The 6,152-nt window shown below is 45.1% G+C and overlaps 1 pseudogene; it reads left to right on the forward strand.

The window, feature by feature from the left end:
- The first annotated feature begins 1,228 nt into the window (after positions 1–1,228).
- LOC123142396 (pistil-specific extensin-like protein) lies at positions 1,229–4,523 on the forward strand (annotated as a pseudogene).
- Positions 4,524–6,152: the final 1,629 nt, after the last annotated feature.

Below are 6,152 nucleotides of genomic sequence, written 5' to 3' on the forward strand. Positions count from 1 at the left end.
TCGGTCATGTCTACATAGTTCTCGAACCCGTAGGGTCCGCATGCTTAAAGTTCGGTGACGATCGGTATTATGAGTTTATGTGTTTTGATGTACCGAAGGTAGTTCGGAGTCCCGGATGAGATCGGGGACATGACGAGGAGTCTCGAAATGGTCGAGACGTAAAGATCAATATATTGGACGACTATATTCGGACATCAGAAAGGTTCCAAGTGGTTCGGGTATTTTTCGGAGTACCGGGGAGTTACGGGAATACGGGGAAGAAGTATATGGGCCTTATTGGGCTTTAGGGGAGAGAGAGAGGGGCAGGCTGCGCCCCCCCCCCCCCCAAGGCCTGGTCCGAATTGGACTAGGGGGAGGGGCTGCGCCCCCTCCTTCCTTCTCTTCTTTCTTCCCCTTCCTTGTCTCCTACTCCTACTACATGGAGGGGGGGGGGAATCCTACTCCCGGTGGGTTAACTACCCCCCGAGGTGGATCCCACCGGAGGAGGGATGGATAAAGATCAACACCGATGGTGCTACGGATATGGGTCTAATACGTGGAGGAGCGGGCTTCATTGCTCGAGATCATCATGGAGCTCTCGTTAGAGCTGGAGGTTCACGATATGACGGGGTTACTGACTCGTTGTCCATTGAGCTACTTGCATGCAGAGACGCGATCCTAATGGCACAAGACATGGGCTTTCAGCAAGTGGTGTTGGAGACGGACTGTCAAAAGATCCAGCGGCTCTGGGAGGTACCTCAGAGGTCAACGTGTTTTCACCTCATTATGGAGATGAAGGAGATGTCTACTTTGTTTCAGGGATTTAGGCTACGGTTTGCGTGTCGCCAGACTAACATGGCGGCACACCGTCTAGCTAGGCATTTGTTAAAACTTACTGTTTTTATGCACTTGTATGATACAATCCCTGGGTGGCTGACTGATTGTTTGGAGTCAGACATGCTAGCACCTAATGAATAAAGAGCCGGAGGGCGTTTAGCTTTAAAAAAAGGGATAAGCCGGCACGTGTGACATCATCTCCTTCGTGGACGTCGCTGTCTGTCCCACACCACGACCCGGCACGTACAAATACCCCCGTTGAGATGCTACGCGACCAAACTCATCGAGCACCCGACCCTGCATGCACAACAAAGTTAATCAACCAACCACACGTCTCCTTTAAATCAATGGAAACCGATCAGCAGCGGCAGGGATCGCCGGTGACGACAGCGCCGCCGCCGAGGAGTAGGACATGGCGGGATCCTGCTCAGGACCGGCTCCGGCTGTGGCGTTGGCCCTCCGAGCAGCTCAACGGGGAGGCGGCTCCGGCTCTGGCATTGGCCCTCCGAGCAGGACTTCTCTTCCTACTCCTTCTCGAGACGATGATCAGCCGCTGCCCCCAACGTCACCGCCGGCGGCGGCATTGTCCATCCAGGAGGCCTACTTGGAGTGGTGCGCCTCCAACGGCGTCCTCCTCAGCCCCGGAGCAATGTCCGAAATTGACCACGCCGCCCGATCGAACTCAGGATAAATAATCATTTGACACTATCGTACTGAATTCATATACATATATGCATGGTACCCCTTCCGTAAAGAAACATAAGAGCGTTTAGTTCACTAAATTTCTTTACAGAGGGAGTAGTTAATGCTACATGGTAGCTCCATCTCATCTTATACCATCCTTCAAAAATATCGCACCTACTCTTTCTTCTTCCCCTCGTTCTCATCGAACGAGACAAGACAAGAGTGCCTCGCAAACATCCTATTCTCTCTCGCTCGTACTCTCACAAAGCATCGTATCCGGTGAGCTTGATCAGTTGGTGCTACAAGACTTGGGCTGCAGCGCTGTTGAAGGCAAGGGGGTGATCACACCAAGGGTGCTTCAGGTTCAGAAGCTTCTCATGTGCTTTTGCAGATGAGCCAACACTGGTGTTCATTAAAAAAATGTTCGTGAATAATTAAAAAGTTTGTGAATTTTAAAAGAATTATCAATTTTTAAAAAATTTCCATGAGATCTGAAAAAAATGTTCCTGATTAAAAATAATGAATTAAATATGTTCATTTTTTCGTAAAAAATTCATAAATTCCAAAAAATATTCGTGAATAAAAATTATGATTTTAATAAATATTCATGAATTTAAAAAGTTGTTCCTGAATTTTATAAAATGATCATAAATATTAAAAATAAAAATAAAACAATCCGAACTGAATAGAAAAAGTAAAAGGGGATTTTTTAAAAAAAATCTTATAGGAAAAACCAAGAAATAGGAAACACAAAAAGACTGTTGCGACTCGTGTGTCCAATTCGAACTAGTTGGGTTGGCCTATGTCGTCATCTATGTGCGGAAAAGAAAACACTTGAAATGGTCTGGCACATGTCACTGACTATCCTCCGTAATAAGCGAAATATAGGATTTTTCTTTTCTACATTTTTTTAGTAAAAGGAGGGCTCTCCTTTCCGATTTTCATTAAGAAAACCAAAGCAGTTCAAGCAACTACGAAATCTAATGGAACCCTAGAAACACACCTAGCTACCAGTAACTAGACCAGCTATCCACCCCTACACCCCCAAAGGGCATAGCAACACCGCAAATTTTTCTTTTCTACATACATTGCTTCTGCCCCTATGACCCGATGGTAGCTTTTATGTCGCACCAGAGTGCCACATTTGCACAGATTGGGGGGGGGGGGCGGTGAGAGGTGGATCTCCATAAGAAATGCTCACCAACACCCTCCATCACGTCCTAACTCGCCACCTCGCCACATTCAGGCGCGTCTACAAGAACTGACGCATCACCATTGACATCTGTGAGCTAATCCTTTCGCACCTCTTGAAATTGACGCATTGCGTGGCGCCTTTATCACATCATTCTCTAATGATGTGTTCCCGTTCATCAAATGACAACTCATGTCTATGGCTAAGAAACTTAATCATCTTTGATTAACGGGCTAGTCAAGTAGAGGCATACTAGTGACACTCTGTTTGTCTATGTATTCACACATGTACTAAGTTTCCGGTTAATACAATCTAGCATGAATAATAAACATTTATCATGATATAAGAAAATGTAAATAACAACTTTATTATTGCCTCTAGGGCATATTTCCTTCACTGACGCGTCACCATTGACATCTGTGAGCTAATCCTTTCGCACCTCTTGAAATTGGTGCATTGCGCGGCGCCTTTATCACCATGATCAACGGATCTCACGCCACTTATGTCTTCACATGGTGGGTTACACGGCACCGACACCTGTCTCACCAACCCGCTGACCAGGTGGTGTGCCACCTTCGTCATGGTCCGTTGCAACGGGCCCCCTCCTTTGCGATGCCAGCGAGGGTGTGTGCTTTGTCCACAAGCCGATCACGTGGTGGTAGGGTTATATTATATTTGTTCATGAAATTTGCAAGAAATATTATTCCAGATAACGATGGATTTTCTAATAGTTTTTATATCAAAATAGAATCCAGATAAATTAATCTGAATTAAAAAAATATACAGTAAATAAATTTTGGAACATTATTAATTAGTAATATTTTTAGAATTAATTTAATTTCCAGAGAGAAAAAAAGGAAAATTTTAATGTCCACACTGTGTGATGTTTTTTTTGAGACATACTGTGTGTGATGTTTTGTAGGGGCAACGTTCTGAGCAGCTACATTGGTCTTTCACATTCGATCCATGGGCTTTGGGCTGTAGAGCCGTCGGACGCCACATTCCCAGTGGAATCAGAGCTTTGGCTGCTGGTTCCTGTCCAACGCCACACTCCCCACCCCAGTCCCCACCCCGAGCGAGCTCTAGGGCGAGATGAGCAGCCGCCGCCGCCGCCGCCGCCACGCCCGCTCGCCGGCGACCGCGCCCCTGGACGACGACGACCTGCTCTCCGAGATCCTGCTCCGCCTCCCGCCGCAGCCCTCCTCCCTCCCGCGCGCATCCCTCGTCTGCAAGCGCTGGCGCTGCCTCGTCTCCGACCCCGGCTTCTTCCGCCGATTCCGCCTCCGCCATCGCCACAACCCTCCCCTCCTCGGTTTCTTCGACAGATATGAAGGTCGGCCCTTCCTACTTACTCTGGATGCCCCCAATCGTGTCCCTCCCGAGCGCTTCTCCTTGCTGTGCGACAAGGATCACGAAGACTCCATGACCCTTGGATGTCGCCATGGTCTCGTGCTCGTCTATCGTATGAGGCGTTTCCAGGTCCTGGTGTGGGACCCCGTCACCGGCGACCAGCACCACATTGCCGTTCCCCGGGAGTTCGAGAAGAACCTAATCAACGGGGCGGTGCTTCGCGCTGACGGTGACGCCCAGCACTTCAAGGTGGTTCTGGCAGTGGCAGACGGCGACGACGTACAACATACACGAGCGCTCGCCTGTGTTTACTCATCAAAGACCGACGTACAACTCACATTATTTATTGTTATGCTAAAAATATTTAGGTAGTGTCATATCATTTGTTTCCTTTGCTGCTTTATGGTTTCTTCAATGTATAGCGATGATGCTCTGTGTAATGATTATGTTCTTGAAAAAATAATCCTGTGGTTTTTAATCAGTTTCTGTTATGTAGCCAAGCAGTGGGCTGCAATTGGTTTGCTTCGTCCTTAGTACTTCAACTTAGTAAACTTAGTAAAGGGTTGGAAGTTAGTAAACTTCGCCATTTTTTCTCAAGATGAGATCCACAACAGTTGGAAGTTGACTATATGAAAAACTGACCTGAATCCTTTGGAAGATTAAGCCTGTAATATTTCCTTCATTCTGTATCGTTATCTCCGCTGATATTTCTAATAGTCTTAAATGCATAATAACCACTTCATTTGAAATTTGCGAGTAACTGCCCATTTATCACTTCTAGAACTGTCCTACGTGTGGCAAGTTCATTGCACCAGGAAACATTTATAACCAGTGTTCATTTTCATCTTTTAATGCTAAATTTATTTAAAGATAATTTAAACCAGGATTACTTATGTTGCCAGGATTTGTTAGTATGGAGTTTTGCAATATGGTGTGGAAGGAGCTTCAGATTAGCTCTATATAAAGCCTCCATTTTTTACCAGCTAATTGTATGATTGTGCATGTTATTCATTTGCATGATATCAATGAGTATGCGCTGTTTTGGGAATATTCACTAAATTTGGCAATAGGTGTATTATATTTATCTGTTTCGTTATTGTATCGAATCCGAGTTGCTTTTCTTGAATTACAGCAATGGATTTACCTAAATACCTAGTTGATGCATCTCGTTTCTATGTCTTTCATCCGAATGTCGTGAGCGAGCCAAACCTCCTGCTTCGGGTTTATTGATAGCTAATACTGGTTACAATATAGGACTCTCTTTGTATAGCAAGTTAGTAAATAAGAAAGCTTCAGATGTTTCATCTGGATAGGGCATGCACTAACTAACTTTGTAAAATAACTAATGTATTACCTCTGTAACTAAATGTGAACTGCAAAAACATCGTATATTTAGTTACAGAGGGAGTATTTGATATGGATAATATATTTTATGTGGAAATCAGGGGCTGACTTGAGGATCAAGCCTTCAGTTCCTTCACCTTATCCTTATTGCGGCAGCCGTGTACTCTGCCCATATGATACATTGTGACTTCTTATGCTTTTAGGAACATGTGGCTGAGCTTTTGGTCGATGCATAAGATGATTGTCCGGTTGGATATGCTATTTGATCTACTGGTTGAGCAGGTAAGCTTATCTCCTACTGATGTTCTATCTCATTTCTACTGGATATGCTCCTTGTTTGCCCTCCCTTCCATCCAGCTTCCTTGCTTTCAGTTGTTCTCCTCCTTAGCACTCTCCAAGTTCCTTCTGGCAGTGGCTCTTCTCCCTCTAGCCCCTCCAGTGACTGGCTGATGACTTATGACTCTTCCTCTTTCCCTATTTGTGCATATGTTCGTGCCTGCTTAGAGTTGAGAATGTTGTCATGCTAAGTAGTAGGAAATGAAGCACTAACCTTTACTTTGCTTTAGTGATATATTTGTGTTTCTGTTTTACTCTTTGCAACATTGCCTTACCCACTGTGGTTATGGGCCAATCAAGTCCTAGTGTGATTTGCATGTTGTCCCGTCTACACAAGTGAATAAGTAATTGCTAGCTAACAATACCCGAGCATCTGTTTTCAAAGTTTCTTTATTTATACAGGTGTATTGGTATCCCATTTCATGTTGCT

Source organism: Triticum aestivum, chromosome 6D, assembly GCF_018294505.1.
Source record: "Triticum aestivum cultivar Chinese Spring chromosome 6D, IWGSC CS RefSeq v2.1, whole genome shotgun sequence".
NCBI classification, from domain to species: domain Eukaryota; kingdom Viridiplantae; phylum Streptophyta; class Magnoliopsida; order Poales; family Poaceae; genus Triticum; species Triticum aestivum.